Here is a 22,243-nt window from a genome sequence, read left to right as displayed (position 1 = left end):
GAGAGAGACTGAGAGGGAGAGAGACTGAGAGGGAGAGAGACAGAGAGAGACTGAGAGGGAGAGAGACTGAGAGGGAGAGAGGCTGAGAGGGTGAGAGAGACTGAGAGGGAGAGAGAGACTGAGAGGGAGAGAGACTGAGAGGGAGAGAGACTTTGAGGGAGAGAGAGACAGAGAGGCTGAGAGGGAGAGAGACTGAGAGGGAGAGAGACAGAGAGTGAGAGAGACTGAGAGGGAGAGAGACTGAGAGGGAGAGAGACTGAGAGGGAGAGAGACTGAGGGAGAGGGACTGAGAGGGAGAGAGACTGAGAGGGAGAGAGAGACAGAGAGGCTGAGAGGGAGAGAGACTGAGAGGGAGACAGACTGAGAGGGAGAGAGACTGAGAGGGAGAGAGACAGAGTGGGAGAGAGACAGAGAGGGTGAGAGGCTGAGAGGGAGAGAGACTGAGAGGGTGAGAGAGACTGAGAGGGAGAGAGACTGAGAGGGAGAGAGACTGAGAGGGAGAGAGACTGAGAGGGAGAGAGGCTGAGAGGGTGAGAGACTGCGAGGGAGAGAGAGGCTGAGAGGGAGAGAGTCTGAGAGGGTGAGAGAGACTGAGAGGGAGAGTGACTGAGATGGTGAGAGAGACTGAGAGGGAGAGAGACAGAGAGGGAGAGAGACAGAGAGGGAGAGAGACTGAGAGGGAGAGAGACAGAGAGGGAGAGAGACTGAGAGGGAGAGAGACTGAGAGGGAGAGAGACTGAGAGGCAGAGAGAGACTGAGAGGGAGAGAGACTGAGAGGGAGAGAGACTGAGAGGGTGTGAGAGGCTGAGAGGGAGAGAGACTGAGAGGGAGAGAGACTGAGAGGGAGAGAGACTGAGAGGGAGAGAGACTGAGTGGGAGAGAGACAGAGAGGGAGAGAGACTGAGAGGGAGAGAGACTGAGAGGCAGAGAGAGACTGAGAGGGAGAGAGACTGAGAGGGAGAGAGGCTGAGAGGGTGAGAGACTGCGAGGGAGAGAGAGGCTGAGAGGGAGAGAGACTGAGAGGGAGAGAGACTGAGAGGGTGAGAGAGACTGAGAGGGAGAGTGACTGAGATGGTGAGAGAGACTGAGAGGGAGAGAGACAGAGAGGGAGAGAGACTGAGAGGGAGAGAGACTGAGAGGGAGAGAGACTGAGAGGGTGAGAGAGACTGAGAGGGAGAGTGACTGAGATGGTGAGAGAGACTGAGAGGGAGAGAGAGACTGAGAGGGAGAGTGACTGAGATGGTGAGAGAGACTGAGAGGGAGAGAGACAGAGAGGGAGAGAGACTGAGAGGGAGAGAGACTGAGAGGGAGAGAGACTGAGAGGGTGAGAGAGACTGAGAGGGAGAGTGACTGAGATGGTGAGAGAGACTGAGAGGGAGAGAGACAGAGAGGGAGAGAGACTGAGAGGGAGAGAGACTGAGAGGGAGAGAGACTGAGAGGGAGAGAGACTGAGAGGGAGAGAGAGACTGAGAGGGAGAGAGACTAAGAGGGAGAGAGACTGAGAGGGAGAGAGACTGAGAGGGAGTGAGAGGCTGAGAGGGAGAGAGGCTGAAAGGGAGAGACTGAGAGGGAGAGAGACTGAGAGGGAGAGAGACTGAGAGGGAGTGAGAGGCTGAGAGGGAGAGGGGCTGAGAGGGAGAGAGACTGAGAGGGAGAGAGACTGAGAGGGAGAGGGACTGAGAGGGAGAAAGACTGAGGGGGAGAGAGACAGAGAGGGAGAGAGAGACTGAGAGGGAGAGAGAGGCTGAGAGAGAGACTGAGAGGGAGAGAGAGACTGAGAGGGAGAGAGACTGAGAGGGAGAGAGACGGAGAGAGACTGAGAGGGAGAGAGACTGAGAGGGAGAGAGACTGAGAGGGAGAGAGAGACAGAGAGGGAGAGAGACTGAGAGGGTGAGAGAGACTGAGAGGCAGAGAGGCTGAGAGGGAGAGAGACTGAGAGGGTGAGAGACTGAGAGGGAGAGAGACTGAGAGGGAGAGACTGAGAGGGTGAGAGAGACTGAGAGGGAGAGAGACTGAGAGGGAGAGAGACTGAGAGGGAGAGAGACTGAGAGGGAGAGAGACTGAGAGGGAGAGAGACAGAGAGAGACTGAGAGGGAGAGAGACTGAGAGGGAGAGAGGCTGAGAGGGAGAGAGACTGAGAGGGAGAGAGAGGCTGAGAGGGTGAGAGACTGAGAGGGAGAGAGAGGCTGAGAGGGAGAGAGACGGAGAGAGAGAGAGACTGAGAGGGAGAGAGACTGAGAGGGAGAGAGACGGAGAGGGAGAGAGACTGAGAGGTAGAGAGACTGAGAGGGAGAGAGACGGAGAGAGACTGAGAGGGAGAGAGACTGAGAGGGAGAGAGACTGAGAGGGAGAGAGAGACAGAGAGGGAGAGAGACTGAGAGGGTGAGAGAGACTGAGAGGGAGAGAGGCTGAGAGGGAGAGAGACTGAGAGGGAGAGAGACTGAGAGGGAGAGAGACTGAGAGGGAGAGAGACTGAGAGGGAGAGAGACAGAGAGAGACTGAGAGGGAGAGAGACTGAGAGGGAGAGAGACTGAGAGGGAGAGAGACTGAGAGGGAGAGAGACTGAGAGGGAGAGAGACAGAGAGAGACTGAGAGGGAGAGAGACTGAGAGGGAGAGAGGCTGAGAGGGTGAGAGAGACTGAGAGGGAGAGAGAGACTGAGAGGGAGAGAGACTGAGAGGGAGAGAGACTGAGAGGGAGAGAGACAGAGAGGCTGAGAGGGAGAGAGACTGAGAGGGAGAGAGACAGAGAGTGAGAGAGACTGAGAGGGAGAGAGACTGAGAGGGAGAGAGACTGAGAGGGAGAGAGACTGAGGGAGAGGGACTGAGAGGGAGAGAGACTGAGAGGTAGAGAGAGACAGAGAGGCTGAGAGGGAGAGAGACTGAGAGGGAGAGAGACTGAGAGGGAGAGAGACTGAGAGGGAGAGAGACAGAGTGGGAGAGAGACAGAGAGGGTGAGAGGCTGAGAGGGAGAGAGACTGAGAGGGTGAGAGAGACTGAGAGGGAGAGAGACTGAGAGGGAGAGAGACTGAGAGGGAGAGAGACTGAGAGGGAGAGAGGCTGAGAGGGTGAGAGACTGCGAGGGAGAGAGAGGCTGAGAGGGAGAGAGTCTGAGAGGGTGAGAGAGACTGAGAGGGAGAGTGACTGAGATGGTGAGAGAGACTGAGAGGGAGAGAGACAGAGAGGGAGAGAGACAGAGAGGGAGAGAGACTGAGAGGGAGAGAGACAGAGAGGGAGAGAGACTGAGAGGGAGAGAGACTGAGAGGGAGAGAGACTGAGAGGCAGAGAGAGACTGAGAGGGAGCGAGACTGAGAGGGAGAGAGACTGAGAGGGTGTGAGAGGCTGAGAGGGAGAGAGACTGAGAGGGAGAGAGACTGAGAGGGAGAGAGACTGAGAGGGAGAGAGACTGAGAGGGAGAGAGACAGAGAGGGAGAGAGACTGAGAGTGAGAGAGACTGAGAGGCAGAGAGAGACTGAGAGGGAGAGAGACTGAGAGGGAGAGAGACTGAGAGGGAGTGAGAGGCTGAGAGGGAGAGAGACTGAGAGGGAGAGAGACTGAGAGGGAGTGAGAGGCTGAGAGGGAGATAGACTGAGAGGGAGAGAGACTGAGAGGGAGTGAGAGGCTGAGAGGGAGAGAGACAGAGAGGGTGAGAGAGACTGAGAGGGTGAGAGACTGAGAGGGAGAGAGACTGAGAGGGAGAGAGACTGAGAGGGAGAGAGAGACTGAGAGGGAGAGAGACTGAGAGGGAGAGAGAGACTGAGAGGGAGAGAGACTGAGAGGGAGAGAGACTGAGATGGAGAGAGACTGAGAGGGAGAGAGACTGAGAGGGAGAGAGACTGAGAGGGAGAGAGACTGAGAGGGAGAGAGACAGAGAGAGACTGAGAGGGAGAGGGACTGAGAGGGAGAGAGACTGAGAGGGAGAGAGACTGAGAGGGAGAGAGACTGAGAGGGAGAGAGACAGAGAGAGACTGAGAGGGAGAGAGACTGAGAGGGAGAGAGGCTGAGAGGGTGAGAGAGACTGAGAGGGAGAGAGAGACTGAGAGGGAGAGAGACTGAGAGGGAGAGAGACTTTGAGGGAGAGAGAGACAGAGAGGCTGAGAGGGAGAGAGACTGAGAGGGAGAGAGACAGAGAGTGAGAGAGACTGAGAGGGAGAGAGACTGAGAGGGAGAGAGACTGAGAGGGAGAGAGACTGAGGGAGAGGGACTGAGAGGGAGAGAGACTGAGAGGGAGAGAGAGACAGAGAGGCTGAGAGGGAGAGAGACTGAGAGGGAGACAGACTGAGAGGGAGAGAGACTGAGAGGGAGAGAGACAGAGTGGGAGAGAGACAGAGAGGGTGAGAGGCTGAGAGGGAGAGAGACTGAGAGGGTGAGAGAGACTGAGAGGGAGAGAGACTGAGAGGGAGAGAGACTGAGAGGGAGAGAGACTGAGAGGGAGAGAGGCTGAGAGGGTGAGAGACTGCGAGGGAGAGAGAGGCTGAGAGGGAGAGAGTCTGAGAGGGTGAGAGAGACTGAGAGGGAGAGTGACTGAGATGGTGAGAGAGACTGAGAGGGAGAGAGACAGAGAGGGAGAGAGACAGAGAGGGAGAGAGACTGAGAGGGAGAGAGACAGAGAGGGAGAGAGACTGAGAGGGAGAGAGACTGAGAGGGAGAGAGACTGAGAGGCAGAGAGAGACTGAGAGGGAGAGAGACTGAGAGGGAGAGAGACTGAGAGTGTGTGAGAGGCTGAGAGGGAGAGAGACTGAGAGGGAGAGAGACTGAGAGGGAGAGAGACTGAGAGGGAGAGAGACTGAGTGGGAGAGAGACAGAGAGGGAGAGAGACTGAGAGGGAGAGAGACTGAGAGGCAGAGAGAGACTGAGAGGGAGAGAGACTGAGAGGGAGAGAGACTGAGAGGGAGTGAGAGGCTGAGAGGGAGAGAGACTGAGAGGGAGAGAGACTGAGAGGGAGTGAGAGGCTGAGAGGGAGATAGACTGAGAGGGAGAGAGACTGAGAGGGAGTGAGAGGCTGAGAGGGAGAGAGACAGAGAGGGTGAGAGAGACTGAGAGGGTGAGAGACTGAGAGGGAGAGAGACTGAGAGGGAGAGAGACTGAGAGGGAGAGAGAGACTGAGAGGGAGAGAGACTGAGAGGGAGAGAGAGACTGAGAGGGAGAGAGACTGAGAGGGAGAGAGACTGAGAGGGAGAGAGACTGAGAGGGAGAGAGACTGAGAGGGAGAGAGACTGAGAGGGAGAGAGACTGAGAGGGAGAGAGAGACTGAGAGGGAGAGAGACTGAGAGGGAGAGAGAGACTGAGAGGGAGAGAGACTGAGAGGGAGAGAGACTGAGAGGGAGAGAGACTGAGAGGGAGAGAGAGACTGAGAGGGAGAGAGACTGAGAGGGAGAGAGAGACCGAGAGGGAGCGAGACGGAGAGAGAGAGGGACTGAGAGGGAGAAAGACTGAGAGGGAGAGAGGCTGAGGGAGAGAGACTGAGAGGGAGAGAGACTGAGAGGGAGAGAGGCTGAGAGGGTGAGAGACTGAGAGGGAGAGAGGCTGAGGGAGAGAGACTGAGAGGGAGAGAGACTGAGAGGGAGAGAGACTGAGAGGGAGAGAGGCTGAGAGGGAGAGAGGCTGAGAGGGAGAGAGACTGAGCGGGTGAGAGACTGAGAGGGAGAGAGACTGAGAGGGAGAGAGGGAGAGAGGCTGAGAGGGAGAGAGGGTGAGAGGCTGAGAGGGAGAGAGGGTGAGAGGGTGAGAGAGTGAGAGGCTGAGAGGGAGAGAGGGTGAGAGGCTGAGAGGGAGAGAGAGACTGAGAGGGAGAGAGAGACTGAGAGGGAGAGAGGCTGAGAGGCTGAGAGGGAGAGAGGGTGAGAGGGTGAGAGAGTGAGAGGCTGAGAGGGAGAGATGGTGAGAGGGAGAGAGGGAGAGAGACTGAGAGGGTGAGAGAGACTGAGAGGGAGAGAGACAGAGAGGGAGAGAGACAGAGAGGGTGAGAGGCTGAGAGGGAGAGAGACTGAGAGGTTGAGAGAGACTGAGAGGGAGAGAGGCTGAGAGGGAGAGAGACTGAGAGGGAGAGAGAGACTGAGAGGAAGAGAGACTGAGAGGGAGAGAGACAGAGAGGGAGAGGGAATGAGGGAGAGGGAGAGGGACTGAGAGGGAGAGAGACTGAGAGGGAGAGAGACTGAGAGTGAGAGAGACTGAGAGGGAGAGAGAGACTGAGAGGGAGAGAGACTGAGAGGGAGAGAGACTGAGAGGGAGAGAGACAGAGAGGGAGAGAGACTGAGAGGGAGAGAGACAGAGAGGGTGAGAGGCTGAGAGGGAGAGAGACTGAGAGGGAGAGAGACAGAGAGGGAGAGAGACAGAGAGGGTGAGAGGCTGAGAGGGAGAGAGACAGAGAGGGAGAGAGACTGAGAGGGAGAGAGACTGAGAGGGAGAGAGACTGAGAGGGTGAGAGAGACTGAGAGGGAGAGTGACTGAGATGGTGAGAGAGACTGAGAGGGAGAGAGACAGAGAGGGAGAGAGACTGAGAGGGAGAGAGACTGAGAGGGAGAGAGACAGAGAGGGAGAGAGACTGAGAGGGAGAGAGACTGAGAGGGTGAGAGAGACTGAGAGGGAGAGTGACTGAGATGGTGAGAGAGACTGAGAGGGAGAGAGACAGAGAGGGAGAGAGACTGAGAGGGAGAGAGACTGAGAGGGAGAGAGACAGAGAGGGAGAGAGACTGAGAGGGAGAGAGACTGAGAGGGAGAGAGACTGAGAGGGATAGAGACAGAGAGGGAGAGAGACAGAGAGGGTGAGAGGCTGAGAGGGAGAGAGACTGAGAGGGTGAGAGAGACTGAGAGGGAGAGAGACTGAGAGGGAGAGAGACTGAGAGGGAGAGAGACTGAGAGGGAGAGAGACTGAGAGGGTGAGAAAGACTGAGAGGGAGAGTGACTGAGATGGTGAGAGAGACTGAGAGGGATAGAGACAGAGAGGGAGAGAGACAGAGAGGGTGAGAGGCTGAGAGGGAGAGAGACTGAGAGGGTGAGAGAGACTGAGAGGGAGAGAGACTGAGAGGGAGAGAGACTGAGAGGGAGAGAGACTGAGAGGGAGAGAGACTGAGAGGCAGAGAGAGACTGAGAGGGAGAGAGACTGAGAGGGAGTGAGACTGAGAGGGAGTGAGAGGCTGAGAGGGAGAGAGACTGAGAGAGAGAGAGACTGAGAGGGAGAGAGGCTGAGAGGGAGTGAGAGGCTGAGAGGGAGAGGGGCTGAGAGGGAGAGAGACTGAGAGGGAGAGAGACTGAGAGGGAGAGAGACTGAGAGGGAGTGAGAGGCTGAGAGGGAGAGGGGCTGAGAGGGAGAGAGACTGAGAGGGAGAGAGACTGAGAGGGAGGGAGAGGCTGAGAGGGAGAGAGACCGAGAGAGACTGAGAGGGAGAGATACTGAGAGGGAGAGAGAGACTGAGAGGGAGAGAGACGGAGAGAGAGAGGGACTGAGAGGGAGAAAGACTGAGAGGGTGAGAGAGACTGAGAGGGTGAGAGACTGAGAGGGAGAGAGACTGAGAGGGAGAGAGACTGAGAGGGAGAGAGAGGCTGAGAGAGAGACTGAGAGGGGGAGAGACAGAGAGGAAGAGAGGCTGAGAGAGAGACTGAGAGGGAGAGAGAGACTGAGAGGGAGAGAGACTGAGAGGGAGAGAGACTGAGAGGGAAAGAGACTGAGAGGGAGAGAGAGGCTGAGAGGGTGAGAGAGACTGAGAGGGAGAGGGACTGAGAGGGAGAGAGACAGAGAGTGAGAGAGACTGAGGGAGAGAGACTGAGAGGGAGAGAGACTGAGAGGGAGAGAGAGGCTGAGAGAGAGACTGAGAGGGAGAGAGAGACTGAGAGGGAGAGAGACTGAGAGGGAGAGAGACTGAGAGGGAGAGAGACTGAGAGGGAGAGAGAGGCTGAGAGGGTGAGAGAGACTGAGAGGGTGAGGGACTGAGAGGGAGAGAGACTGAGAGGGAGAGAGGCTGAGAGGGAGAGAGAGACTGAGAGGGAGAGAGACTGAGAGGGAGAGAGAGGCTGAGAGGGTGAGAGAGACTGAGAGGGAGAGAGACTGAGAGGGAGAGGGACTGAGAGGGAGAGAGACTGAGAGGGAGAGAGGCTGAGAGGGAGAGAGGCTGAGAGGGAGAGAGACAGAGAGGGAGAGAGACGGAGAGAGACTGAGAGGGAGAGAGACTGAGAGGGAGAGAGACTGAGAGGGAGAGAGAGGCTGAGAGGGTGAGAGAGACTGAGAGGGAGAGGGACTGAGAGGGAGAGAGACTGAGAGGGAGAGAGGCTGAGAGGGAGAGAGAGACAGAGAGGGAGAGAGACGGAGAGGGAGAGAGGCTGAGAGGGAGAGAGACAGAGAGGGAGAGAGACGGTGAGAGGTTGAGAGGGAGAGAGACTGAGAGGGAGAGAGACTGAGAGGGAGAGAGACTGAGAGGGAGAGAGGCTGAGAGGGAGAGAGACTGAGAGGGAGAGAGAGGCTGAGAGGGTGAGAGACTGAGAGGGAGAGAGACGGAGAGAGAGAGAGAGACTGAGAGGGAGAGAGACTGAGAGGGAGAGAGACGGAGAGAGACTGAGAGGGAGAGAGACTGAGAGGGAGAGAGACGGAGAGGGAGAGAGACTGAGAGGGTGAGAGACAGAGAGGGAGAGAGACTGAGAGGGAGAGAGACTGAGAGGGAGAGACTGAGAGGGAGAGGGACTGAGAGGGAGAGAGACTGGGAGGGAGAGAGACGGAGAGGGAGAGAGACTGAGAGGGTGAGAGACAGAGAGGGAGAGAGGCTGAGAGGGAGAGAGACTGAGAGGGAGAGAGACGGAGAGGGAGAGAGACTGAGAGGGTGAGAGAGGCTGAGAGGGTGAGAGGCTGAGAGGGAGAGAGACTGAGAGGGAGAGACTGAGAGGGAGAGAGACGGAGAGGGAGAGAGACTGAGAGGGTGAGAGACAGAGAGGGAGAGAGGCTGTGAGGGAGAGAGACTGAGAGGGAGAGAGACTGAGAGGGAGAGAGAGACTGAGAGGGAGAGAGGCTGAGAGGGAGAGAGACTGAGAGGGAGAGAGAGGCTGAGAGGGTGAGAGACTGAGAGGGAGAGAGACGGAGAGAGAGAGAGACTGAGAGGGAGAGAGACTGAGAGGGAGAGAGACGGAGAGAGACTGAGAGGGAGAGAGACTGAGAGGGAGAGAGACGGAGAGGGAGAGAGACTGAGAGGGTGAGAGACAGAGAGGGAGAGAGGCTGAGAGGGAGAGAGACTGAGAGGGAGAGAGACTGAGAGGGAGAGAGACTGAGGGAGAGTGACGGAGAGAGACTGAGAGGGAGAGAGACTGAGAGGGAGAGAGACGGAGAGGGAGAGAGACTGAGAGGGTGAGAGACAGAGAGGGAGAGAGGCTGAGAGGGAGAGAGACTGAGATGGAGAGAGAGACTGAGAGGGAGAGAGACTGAGAGGGAGAGAGAGACTGAGAGGGAGAGAGACTGAGAGGGAGAGAGACTGAGAGGGAGAGAGACTGAGAGGGAGAGAGACAGAGAGAGACTGAGAGGGAGAGAGACTGAGAGGGTGAGAGAGACTGAGAGGGAGAGAGAGACTGAGAGGGAGAGAGACAGAGAGGGAGAGAGACAGAGAGTGAGAGAGACTGAGAGGGAGAGAGACTGACAGGGAGAGAGACTGAGAGGGAGAGAGACTGAGAGGGAGAGAGAGACTGAGAGGGAGAGAGACTGAGAGGGAGAGAGACTGAGAGGGAGAGAGGGAGAGAGAGACTGAGAGGGAGAGAGACTGAGAGGGTGAGAGAGACTGAGAGGGAGAGAGAGACTGAGAGGGAGAGAGACAGAGAGGGAGAGAGACAGAGAGTGAGAGAGACTGAGGGAGAGGGACTGAGAGGGAGAGAGACTGAGAGGGAGAGAGAGACAGAGAGGCTGAGAGGGAGAGAGACTGAGAGGGAGAGAGACTGAGAGGGAGAGAGACTGAGAGGGAGAGAGACTGAGAGGGAGAGAGACAGAGAGGGAGAGAGACAGAGAGGGTGAGAGGCTGAGAGGGAGAGAGAGACTGAGAGGGTGAGAGACTGAGAGGGTGAGAGAGACTGAGAGGGAGAGAGACTGAGAGGGAGAGAGACTGAGGGTGAGAGAGACTGAGAGGGAGAGAGACTGAGAGGGAGAGAGACTGAGAGGGAGAGAGACTGAGAGGGAGAGAGACTGAGAGGGAGAGAGGCTGAGAGGGTGAGAGACTGCGAGGGAGAGAGAGGCTGAGAGGGAGAGAGACTGAGAGGGTGAGAGAGACTGAGAGGGAGAGAGACTGAGAGGGAGAGTGACTGAGATGGTGAGAGAGACTGAGAGGGAGAGAGACAGAGAGGGAGAGAGACAGAGAGGGAGAGAGACTGAGAGGGAGAGAGACAGAGAGGGAGAGAGACAGAGAGGGAGAGAGACTGAGAGGCAGAGAGAGACTGAGAGGGAGAGAGACTGACATGGAGAGAGACTGAGAGGGAGAGAGAGACTGAGAGGGAGAGAGACTGAGAGGGAGTGAGAGGCTGAGAGGGAGAGAGACAGAGAGGGAGAGAGAGACTGTGAGGGAGAGAGACTGAGAGGGAGAGAGAGGCTGAGAGGGAGAGAGACTGAGAGGGAGAGAGAGACTGAGAGGGAGAGAGACTGAGAGGGAGAGAGAGACTGAGAGGGAGAGAGACGGAGAGAGAGAGGGACTGAGAGGGAGAAAGACTGAGAGGGTGAGAGAGACTGAGAGGGAGAGAGGCTGAGGGAGAGAGACTGAGAGGGAGAGAGACTGAGAGGGAGAGAGGCTGAGAGGGTGAGAGACTGAGAGGGAGAGAGACTGAGAGGGAGAGAGGCTGAGAGGGAGAGAGGCTGAGAGGGAGAGAGACTGAGCGGGTGAGAGACTGAGAGGGAGAGACTGAGAGGGAAAGAGACTGAGAGGGAGAGAGGCTGAGAAGCTGAGGGAGAGAGGCTGAGGGCGAGAGAGACTGAGAGGGAGAGAGAGACTGAGAGGGAGAGAGGGAGAGAGGCTGAGAGGGAGAGAGGGTGAGGGGCTGAGAGGGAGAGAGGGTGAGAGGCTGAGAGGGAGAAAGGGTGAGAGGCTGAGAGGGAGAGAGGCTGAGAGGCTGAGAGGGAGAGAGGCTGAGAGGCTGAGAGGGAGAGAGGGTGAGAGGGTGAGAGAGTGAGAGGCTGAGAGGGAGAGAGGGTGAGAGGGAGAGAGGCTGAGAGGGAGAGAGGGTGAGAGGCTGAGAGGGAGAGAGGCTGAGAGGCTGAGAGGCTGAGAGGGAGAGAGGGTGAGAGGGTGAGAGGCTGAGAGGGAGAGAGGCTGAGAGGCTGAGAGGGAGTGAGGGTGAGAGGGTGAGAGAGTGAGAGGCTGAGAGGGAGAGAGGGTGAGAGGGAGAGAGGCTGAGAGGGAGAGAGGGTGAGAGGCTGAGTGGGTGAGAGGCTGAGAGGGAGAGAGGCTGAGAGGCTGAGGGAGACAGGCTGAGAGGGAGAGAGGGTGAGAGGCTGAGAGGGAGAGAGGGTGAGAGGCTGAGAGGGAGAGAGGGTGAGAGGGAGAGAGGCTGAGAGGGAGAGAGGATGAGAGGGTGAGAGGCTGAGAGGGAGAGAGGCTGAGAGGGAGAGAGGGTGAGAGGCTGAGAGGGAGAGAGGCTGAGTGGGAGAGAGGCTGAGAGGGAGAGAGGCTGAGAGGGAGAGAGGGTGAGAGTCTGAGAGGGAGAGAGGCTGAGAGGGAGAGAGGTTGAGAGGGAGAGGAACAGTGGGGGTGAGAGACAGAGAGAGGTAGAGAGAGACAGAGAGAGGGAGAGAGGCTGAGAGAGAGCGAGAGAGACTGAGAGAGGGAGAGAGACTGAGAATGGGACAAGCAGAAACTCAGTAAAAGTTGATTCAAATGGTCCGCTGGGCTTTCATAAGGAACCGTGACATTAATCACAGTTACACACGGGCACCGTGCGATTGGGAAATTCTCTGATTGAATGGAAGCCCCTCTTTCCACTGGCAGTGGGGCAGGGGTGGGGGGTGGGGGGGGGGGGGGGACTGGAGACTTTGGAGAACTCAGCGAGCTGAATTAACCCCCCACCTCTCCCCACACACACGCACCCCCCTCCCCATCACCATCACTTCACTAATCAGTCCGTCTTCAGCACAGGAGATATTCCGGGATTAGAAACAGTCCCTGACACAGCCTCACATTTACAACTTCAATTCCAGCTCCTCGGCAACATGATGGACGTCGACACGTTCATGGTTACATGTTGCAGTGCGCACAGCAGGATCCCACAGAAAATAAACATGATGGAGACAGGAGCCCAGCCCAGATCCTGCGGCTCTCTGAACAACCCCTCCCCCCACAGCCCCCCCCCACCCCCACCCCCACCCCCACCCCCACCCCCACACACCCCACCCCCACCCCCACACACACACCCCAACCCCACACACACACATTCCACACCCCCACACACACACACACCCCTCCCTCACACCCCCCCCCCCACACACACATTCCCCACCCCCCCACACACACACACACCCCACCCCCACACAAACACATCCCACCCCCACACCACCCCCCCACACGCACCCCCCCCCCCACACACACACCCCACCCCCACACACACACACACATTCCCCACCCCCACCAGCCTCCCCATTCAAATAACGACAAATCACATTGGTGTTTTTATCATTTTATTGGAAGAGGAAATATAGAGGGAAATAGCTGGAGAGGGAGGCTCGGTGAGGGGAGGGGGATGCGGTGGGGAAGAGTGAGACAGGGAATTTCTCCCACACCCCGTCTCTTTCCCTCTGGAGGCATTTTCAAATCGACTGTCTCAGGACAGGACAGGGCTGTCCCAGGACATTTTCAAATCGACTGTCTCAGGACAGGACAGAGCTGTCCCAGGACATTTTCAAATCGACCGTCTCAGGACAGGACAGGGCTGTCCCAGGACATTTTCAAATCGACTGTCTCAGGACAGGACAGGGCTGTCCCAGGACATTTTCAAATCGACTGTCTCAGGACAGGACAGGGCTGTCTCAGGACATTTTCAAATCGACTGTCTCAGGACAGGACAGGGCTGTCTCAGGACATTTTCAAATCGACTGTCTCAGGACAGGACAGGGCTGTCTCAGGACATTTTCAAATCGACTGTCTCAGAACAGGACAGGGCTGTCTCAGGACATTTTCAAATCGACTGTCTCAGGACAGGACAGGGCTGTCTCAGGACTTTTTCAAATCGACTGTCTCAGGACAGGACAGGGCTGTCTCAGAACGTTTTCAAATCGACTGTCTCAGAACAGGACAGGGCTCTCTCAGGACATTTTCAAATCGACTGTCTCAGGACAGGACAGGGCTGTCTCAGGACATTTTCAAATCGGCTGTCTCAGGACAGGACAGGGCTGTCTCAGGACTTTTTCAAATCGACTGTCTCAGGACAGGACAGGGCTGTCTCAGGACATTTTCAAATCGACCGTCTGAGGACAGGACAGGGCTGTCTCAGGACATTTTCAAATCGATTGTCTCAGGACAGGACAGGGCTGTCTCAGGACATTTTCAAATCGACTGTCTCAGGACAGGACAGGGCTGTCTCAGGACATTTTCAAATCGACTGTCTCAGGAGGGAGAGAAACTGAGAGGTTGAGAGAGACTGAGAGGTTGAGAGGGAGAGAGAAGCTGAGAGGGAGAGAGAGACAGAGAGGGAGAGAGACTGAGAGGGAGAGAGAGGCTGAGAGGGAGAGAGGCTGAGAGGGTGAGGGAGGCTAAGAGGGAGAGAGACTGAGAGGGTGAGAGGGCGAGAGAGACTGAGAGGGAGAGAGAGACTGAGAGGGAGAGAGGCTGAGAGGGTGAGAGAGGCTGAGAGGGTGAGAGAGACTGAGAGGGAGAGAGAGACTGAGAGGGAGAAAGCGACTGAGAGGGAGAGAGGCTGAGAGAGACTGAGAGGGAGAAAGAGTCTGAGAGGGAGAGAGAGACTGAGAGGGCGAGAGACTGAGAGGGTGAGAGACTGGGAGAGAGAGACTGAGAGGGAGAGAGGCTGAGAGGGAGAGAGAGACTGAGAGGGAGAGAGAAGCTGAGAGGCAGAGGGACTGAGAGGGAAAGAGAGGCTGAGAGGGACTGAGAGGCTGAGAGGGATAGAGAGACTGAGAGGGAGAGGCTGAGAGGGAGAGGCTGAGAGGGAGAGAGAGACTGAGAGGGCGAGAGATTGAGAGGGTGAGAGAGGCTGAGAGGGGGAGAGAGGCTGAGAGGGTGAGGGAGACTGAGAGGGAGAGAGAGGCTGAGAGGGAGAGAGACTGAGAGGGTGAGAGAGGCTGAGAGGGCGAGAGAGACTGAGAGGGTGAGAGACTGAGAGGGAGAGAGAGACTGAGAGGGAGAGAGAGACTGAGAGGGAGAGAGACTGAGAGGGAGAGACTGAGAGGGTGAGAGACTGAGAGGGAGAGAGAGAGAGAGGGAGAGACTGAGAGGGAGAGATTGAGAGGGTGAGAGATTGAGAGGGAGGGAGAGGCTGAGAGGGGGAGAGACTGAGAGGGAGAGAGAGACTGAGAGGGAGAGAGAGACTGAGCGGGAGAGAGACTGAGAGGGAGAGACTGAGAGGGTGAGAGACTGAGAGGGAGAGAGAGAGAGAGGGAGAGACTGAGAGGGAGAGATTGAGAGGGTGAGAGATTGAGAGGGAGGGAGAGGCTGAGAGGGGGAGAGACTGAGAGGGAGAGAGAGAGACTGAGAGGGAGAGAGACTGAGAGGGTGAGAGATTGAGAGGGAGGGAGAGGCTGAGAGGGGGTGAGACTGAGAGGGAGAGAGAGAGGGAGAGACTGAGAGGGAGGGAAAGACTGAGAGGGTGAGAGACTGAGAGGGAGAGAGACTGAGAGGGAGAGAGCGGGTGAGAGACTGAGAGGGTGAGAGACTGAGAGGGAGAGAGAGACTGAGAGGGAGAGAGAGGCTGAGAGGGAGAGAGACTGAGAGGGTGAGAGAGACTGAGAGGGAGAGAGAGGCTGAGAGGGTGAGAGAGACTGAGAGGGTGAGAGACTGAGAGGGATGGAGAGACTGAGATGGTCACACACAGGAATCGAACAATCACTACCACAGCAAACTGAATTCAAATGGCCCCCTGTCAATTTCATTTCACCCTCACATTTAAATCTCGGCCTAAAACACAGGCTTTATTCCAGAATTATCCCCGCTTCAAATTAAGGGACTATAATTCGAGATTACTTTACAGTCGATGGATTCATTATTAAAGTGACCCCACTGTTGGTTCATTTCCGGAATTCTGCAGGCAACTTGTGCACGGGGAGATCCCCAAAATGGTGACACTTTCCAAATTGAGTTCCGAGTTTCTGATGGTGGATTTCTCTCTCAGCGGCTATGAGATCTGGCTGAATATCCCGTCAGTGCAGCAGGAAGGTTTCATTAACTCCCTCGTTCGCAACCACTCAAGTTTAAAACTTTAACATTCGAGACCTTCAAACCCACTTTGCAGTCTGTGAGCTATTTCATTGTTTTTTTTTAAGAAGTAGGGACTGTAGATTTATTTATTTATTTTTATAAATTTAGAGTGCCCAATTCATTTTTTCCAATTCAGGGACAATTCCGCGTGGCCAGTCCCCCGAGCCTGCACATCTTTGGGTTGTGGGGGCGAAACCCACGCAAACACTGGGAGAGCTATTTTATTGTAAGAGTTGTGGTCACTGTTGCTGAGTGAACAGCAAGATCCCACAGCGGCAGCTATCTGGACCTAACCGATGGGACACTGTCCTTCCTCCCTCCCACCCTCACTACTGCTGGGTGCCCCATTCCCCACTGCACCTAACAACCCCACCCCCACCGCCGTGTCATGTGTGGATTGGAACATCCCTGGAGAAGTCCCTTCAGTTTCTGAAAGAGTTAAACTGCCTCTTAAAATGAAGAAAAACCTTTCTAAAACGAAATCCATTGGCACACAGAAAGATCCCAGAAGGTGCAGTCGGCAGTGTTGAGTGTCGTTTACATTTGCTACCAGGTTGCAGAGAGTGGCTGAAATCGTGAAATCCCCCCCCCCCCGCCCCCTACCCCCTACCCCACCACAAATACCTGAGACGCTCAGAATTAATATAACCCCTGTTATTTTGGAACAAAATTAGACAGCTTCATATGCCAGATTTGTATTTTACTCTTTGCCGCCCACCAAAGGGTTAATGTGTTTGTGTCTAAGTGCAAGGCCGGGGCAGCAATAAAGAGACAACTCACGTGAGTGCGGCCTGTGGAGTAGGCCTCAGTCCATCCACTTGTCCTCTGGAGAATAGCCTTTGTCCAAAGATTCATGGTCGCACTGCAGTCTTCAAAGTTCAAATTCCTGGGGAAAAGAGGGAGAAAATTAACTAAAACGCAGGAAAATGTTTAAACTTGTAGCACAGCAAGAGGCCAAGATTCCCCCTCTCAGTTACACACACTCTCAGCAACATCCACCTACAATAATCTCAGTTATAAACCACAGAATAAAAACGATTGAGAGATAGTTCCCGCTTCCCTTGTGTTTCTCTTTCTCTCTCTCTCGCTATCTCATTCGGTCTCTCTATCCCTCTCATTCATATTTCTGTCTCCCTCGTTATCCCTCATCACCCTCCCAGCATTTATTTCTATTTATTTCCCTAATCAGGGTATCCCCAGAAAGATGTGATGAGACTCCCCATTGCAGTTTGTGGGGTGGTTTTCTTCGATTAAAGGTTTAAAGAGACACTAAAAAGCTGGAGAGAAATGGACAGATAGAGGCAGAAAGCAGGGGAGACAGAGAGAGAGAGAGAGGCAAGAATGGAAAGAAGACAGAAAGGGAGAGAAAGCCTCTCTTTTTCACGACCTCCCTCTCCCTCCACCCTCTCTTTCTTTCTCCTCTCCCTCTCTCTAATCTCCATTACCCCCCAGCCTCACACTCTTTCTGTACTCTCTCTCTCTTTCTCACTCTCATTCTAATAGTTGGGAAGGAGAAAGAAAGAGAGACAGGGTCACACACAGGAATCCAACATTCATAACCACAGCAAACTGAATTCAAATGACCTCCTGCAAATTTAATTTCACCCTCATACTTTACCAGGATGTTGCCTGGAATGGAGAGTAGGTCTTATGAGGAAAGGTTGAGGGTGCTAGGCCTTTTCTCATTAGAACGGAGAAGGATGAGGGGCGACTTGGTAGAGGTTTATAAGATGATCAGGGGAATAGATAAGAGTAGACAGTCAGAGACTTTTCCCCCGGGTGGAACAAACCATTACAAGGGGACATAAATTTAAGGTGAAAGGTGGAAGATATAGGAGGGATGTCAGAGGTAGGTTCTTTACCCAGAGAGTAGTGGGGGCATGGAATGCACTGCCTGTGGAAGTAGTTGAATCGGAAACATTCGGGACCTTCAAGCAGCTATTGGATAGTTACATGGATTACGGTTAAATGATATAGTGTAGATTTATTTGTTCTTAAGGGCAGCACGGTAGCATTGTGGATAGCACAATTGCTTCACAGCTCCAGGGTCCCAGGTTCGATTCCGGCTTGGATCACTGTCTGTGCGGAGTCTGCACATCCTCCCCTTGTCTGCGTGGGTTTCCTCCGGGTGCTCCGGTTTCCTCCCACAGTCCAAAGATGTGCAGGTTAGGTGGATTGGCCATGAAAAATTGCCCTTAGTGTCCAAAATCGCCCTTTGTGTTGGGTGGAGGTGTTGAGTTTGGGTAGGGTGCTCTTTCCAAGAGCCGGTGCAGACTCAAAGGGCCGAATGGCCTCCTTCTGCACTGTAAATTCAATGATAATCTATGATTAATCTAGGACAAAGGTTCGGCACAACATTGTGGGCCGAAAGGCCTGTTCTGTGCTGTATTTTCTAAAAAAAAAACTTGTGTCTCGGCCTAAAACACAGGCTTCATTCCAGAATTATACCCGCTTCAAGTTAAGGGACTTTAATTCCGGGCAATCGAGATTACTTTACAGTCAATGGATTCATTTTAAAAGTGACCCCACTATCGTTAATTTTGTGAATTCTGCAGGCAACCTGGGCACAGGGAGAGCCCAACAAATGATGACCACTTTCAAAAGTGAGTTCAGAGTTTCTGATCTGAGATTTCTCTCGCTCTCTCTCCCAGATTGCAGAGATTGGCTGAAACAGTGAAATGCCCCACCCCCCCCACCCCCATCATCCCCCCCCCCACCGCTGGGACGCTCAGAATCAATATAACCCCTGTCATTTTGGAACAAAATTAGACAGCTTCATATTCCAGATTTGTATTTTACTCTTTGCCGCCCACCAAAGGGTTAATGTGTTTGTGTCTAAGTGCAAGGCCGGGGAGGCAATAAAGAGACAACTCACGTGAGTGCGGCCTGTGGAGTAGGCCTCAGTCCATCCACTTGTCCAAAGATTCCTGCTCACATTGCAGTCTTTCAAAATTCAAATTCCTGGGAAAAAGAGGGAGAAAATTAACTAAACCACTGGAAAAGATTGAAACTATTTAATACAGCGAGAGCCCAGGGTCCCCTTTTCAGTTTTACAACTCCTCAGCAACATCCGAATACAAATAAGTCACAGCTTTCAACCAGAGGTTAAAAAAGATTGAGAGACAATTAATACTCAAAATCTTTTTATTATCACAATTAGGCTTACATTAATACTGCAATGAAGTTACTGTGAAAATCCCCTTCTCTTGTGTTTCTTGCTGTCTCTCTGTACCTCTTATACATATTTATGTCTCCCTCCCTCACTCTCTTTGATCCCTCCAATATTAAAATGAAACCTCAGTCAGGGTAATAACCCGGGTGAAGCCTGCGGAACAGGCCTCAGCCAGCGCTCCCTCGGGAAGAATTCACACTCCCTCGTCCTCCTCACAGGATTCCCGACCTCCTTCCAGTTTTCCAAATAAAGATGCCTCTGGAGAAAAAAAGGAGATAAAATTGGTTATAAAGACAATAACAGGAACATTTAAAAAAAAATACAAAACAGCACAACAGGAGTCCAACATTTCCAATCTCGAGCCAATCAGCAACATGTCAACACCCAAAATGCACAGCTCAAAACAGACAGATTGACACACCCAGCGACACACACACACACACACACACACTGAAGCAGAGGGGTAATGTTTTCAGTGTCGTGGGTTTTTGGTTTGTGAACTGAAGTCCCTCAGACACAGATATATCCTCAGTGAGCTGTGAGCAGACTCCACCCCTAGTCTCTGCCATGTGTGGAATGTCTGTCTCAGAGGACAGCTCTCTATTGACATGTAAATGAGTGACAAGAGATGCTGATCTCCTTGCTGCTCAGCCCCACACACACAGAATGTGACTTCAGCGAAACCTTGGCCTTCCCCACACCAGTGTTGTTCACTGAGCAGGCCGGAAAAAATTGGATTAAATGTAATTATTAGACAGGGACGTTCTTATTTTTTCTACCCAAGTGCATAACCTCACATTTATCCATGTTATACTGCATCTGCCACATCTCTCTCTCACTCACTCCCCTCCCAATAGGATTGAATCATAATTTAAAATAGTATTGGGAAATGATTAGAAACAGTTTGGACTGAGATCTCCTCAGTGACCTGTGTGCAGTCCCCACCCCCGACTTTCTGTCAGGAATGTCCCCCTCGGTGTGTTTCCTGTGTCTGCAAAGGTAACACTTGTCCTGTCGATGGTTATGTTAATTCAGCAGATAACAACAGATTCACAATGTCCTGTCGTTATTTCTGTCTTTGTTTCACATTTGTTCCCTCTGAATTTCTGACATGTTGGGAATGACCATTCGTCTGTCGCCTGAGGAAGGCTTTCCATAGAATGAGTAAAAACCAGCAAGAAATCACAGAATGTGAGTTAAACACAACTTCATTTCTGCTCCCATTTAGAGAGAAGATTCCTGGCCAGACAAACAAAGCTCATTGCAAAGTTACACTTCATATTTTACTTGTTGTTCACGGACAGATTTTTCACTGAAATCTTCTGATGTTAATTCCTGAGATTAGAATTTATAAAGAAACAATTTGGATTGAATGAAAACGGTCAGTTTGATAACCCTAATGTCCTGACTGCCTCACGTCCTGGCACCCTCACACCATCACACCCTCATGTCCCCTATCCCTCACATCCTGACCCACTCACGTCCCCGAAACCTCAGATCCTGACCGCTGTGTACCTCTTTCTCTGTGTGTGTCCCTCACTCTCTCCGTGTGCCCACCTCTCTCTGTCCCTCTCTCCCTCTGTGTCCCTGTTGCTCTCAAAGTGTCCTCTCACTCTATCCCTCTCTTTCACTGTCTACGTCTTTCTCTCTGTGTCACTCTCTCTGTCGCCCTCTCCCAAAAAGTTCCCCCCTCTCTCTGTCCCCCTCTCTCCCTGTCCCTCTATCTCTATCCCTCTCTCTCTTTGTCCCACTCTCGCTCACTGTGTACATCTCTCTCACTTTCTATCACTCTATCTCTCTCTCTCCTTCTCTCGCTGTGCCTCTCGCTCTCGCTGTGTCCCTCGCTCTTGCTGTGTCGTCGCTCTCGCTGTGTCCCTCGGTCTCGCTGTGTCCCTCGCTCTAGCTGTGTCCCTCGCTCTCTGTGTACCCCTCACTGTCTGTGTACCCCACACTCTCTGTGTACCCCTCACTCTCTGTGCGGCCCTCGCTCTCTGTGTGTCCCTCGCTCTCTGTGCATCCCTCGCTCTCTGTGCGTCCCTCGATCTCTGTGTGTCCCTCGCTCTCTGTGTGTTCCTCGCTCACGGTGTGTCCCTCGCTCTCAGTGTGTCCCTCGCTCACTATGTGTCCCTCGCTCCCTATGTGTCCCTCGCTCTCTACGTGACCCTCGCCCTCTGTGCGTCCCTCGCTCTCTGTGTGTCCCTCGCTCTCTGTGTGTCCCTCGCTCTCTGTGTGTCCCTCGCTCTCTGTTTGTCCCTCGCACTCTGTTTGTCCCTCGCTCTCTGTGCGTCCCTCGCTCTCTGTGCATCCCCCGCTCTCTGTGTGTCCCTCTCGCTCTGTGTGTCCCTCGCTCACGGTGTGTCCCTCGCTCTCAGTGTGTCCCTCGCTTTCAGTGTGTCCCTCGCTCTCTATGCGTCCCTCGCTCTCTGTGCGTCCCTCGATCTCTGTGTGTCCCTCGCTCGCTGTGTGTCCCTCGCTCACGGTGTGTCCCTCGCTCTCAGTGTGTCCCTCGCTCTCTATGTGTCCCTCGCTCTCTATGTGTCCCTCGCTCTCTGTGTGTCCCTCGCTCTCTGTGCGTCCCTCGCTCTCTGTGTGTCCCTCGCTCTCTGTGTGTCCCTCGCACTCTGTTTGTCCCTCGCTCTCTGTGCGTCCCTCGCTCTCTGTGCGCCACTCGCTCTCTCTGCGTCCCTCGCTCTCTGTGTGTCCCTCGTTCTCTGTGTGTCCCTCGTTCTGTGCGTCCCTCGCTCTCTGTGCGTCCCTCGCTCTCTGTGCGCCACTCGATCTCTCTGCGTCCCTCTCTCTCTGTGCGTCCCTCGCTCTCTGAGTGTCCCTCGCTCTGTGCGTGTCCCTCGCTCTCTGTGCACCCCTCACTCTCTGTGTCCCTCGCGCTCTGCGTGTCCCTCACTCTCTGTGTGTGTTCCTCGCTCCTTGTGTGTCCCTAGCTCTCTGCGCGTCCCTCGCTCTCTGTGTGTGTGCCTCGCTCTCTGTGCACCCCTCGCTCTCTGTGTCCCTTGCCCTCTGTGTGTCCCTCGCTCTTTGTGTGTCCTTCGCTCTCTGTGTGTCCCTCGCTCTCTGTGTGTCCCTCGCCCTCTGTGTGTCCCTCGCTCTCTGTGTGTCCCTCGCTCTCTGTGTGTCCCTCGCCCTCTGTGTGTCCCTCGCTCTCTGTTTGTCCCTCGCACTCTGTTTGTCCCTCGCTCTCTGTGCGTCCCTCGCTCTCTGTGCGCCACTCGCTCTCTCTGCGTCCCTCGCTCTCTGTGTGTCCCTCGTTCTCTGTGTGTCCCTCGTTCTGTGCGTCCCTCGCTCTCTGTGCGTCCCTCGCTCTCTGTGTGTCCCTCGCTCTCTGTGTGTCCCTCGCTCTCTGTGCGTCCCTCGCTCTCTGTGCGCCACTCGATCTCTCTGCGTCCCTCGCTCTCTGAGTGTCCCTCGCTCTGTGCGTGTCCCTCGCTCTCTGTGCACCCCTCACTCTCTGTGTCCCTCGCGCTCTGTGTGTCCCTGATTCTCTGTGTGTGTTCCTCGCTCCTTGTGTGTCCCTAGCTCTCTGTGCGTCCCTCGCTCTCTGTGTGTGTGCCTCACTCTCTGTGCACCCCTCGCTCTTTGTGTCCCTCGCCCTCTGTGTGTCCCTCGCTCTCTGTGCGTCCTTCGCTCTCTGTGTGTCCCTCGCTCTCTGTGTGTCCCTCGCTCTCTGTGTGTCCCTCGGTCTCT

The 22,243-nt window shown here is 54.5% G+C and overlaps 1 long non-coding RNA gene across 2 annotated transcripts in view; it reads right to left on the bottom strand.

The window, feature by feature from the left end:
• LOC140399571 (uncharacterized) overlaps positions 1 to 19,117 on the bottom strand; it is a 586,817-nt gene extending 567,700 nt beyond the window's left edge. For both annotated transcript variants that reach the window (XR_011937725.1, XR_011937726.1), the window contains exons 1-4: positions 18,966 to 19,117; positions 18,669 to 18,802; positions 18,248 to 18,333; positions 16,153 to 16,258 (exon numbers count right to left, since the gene is read on the bottom strand). This is a non-coding gene — a long non-coding RNA (uncharacterized lncRNA). The remainder of the gene's footprint in view (positions 1 to 16,152; positions 16,259 to 18,247; positions 18,334 to 18,668; positions 18,803 to 18,965) is intronic.
• Positions 19,118 to 22,243: the final 3,126 nt, after the last annotated feature.

Source organism: Scyliorhinus torazame, chromosome 23 (assembly GCF_047496885.1).
Source record: "Scyliorhinus torazame isolate Kashiwa2021f chromosome 23, sScyTor2.1, whole genome shotgun sequence".
NCBI lineage: Eukaryota > Metazoa > Chordata > Chondrichthyes > Carcharhiniformes > Scyliorhinidae > Scyliorhinus > Scyliorhinus torazame.
This window is presented reverse-complemented; position numbering and strand designations above follow the sequence as displayed.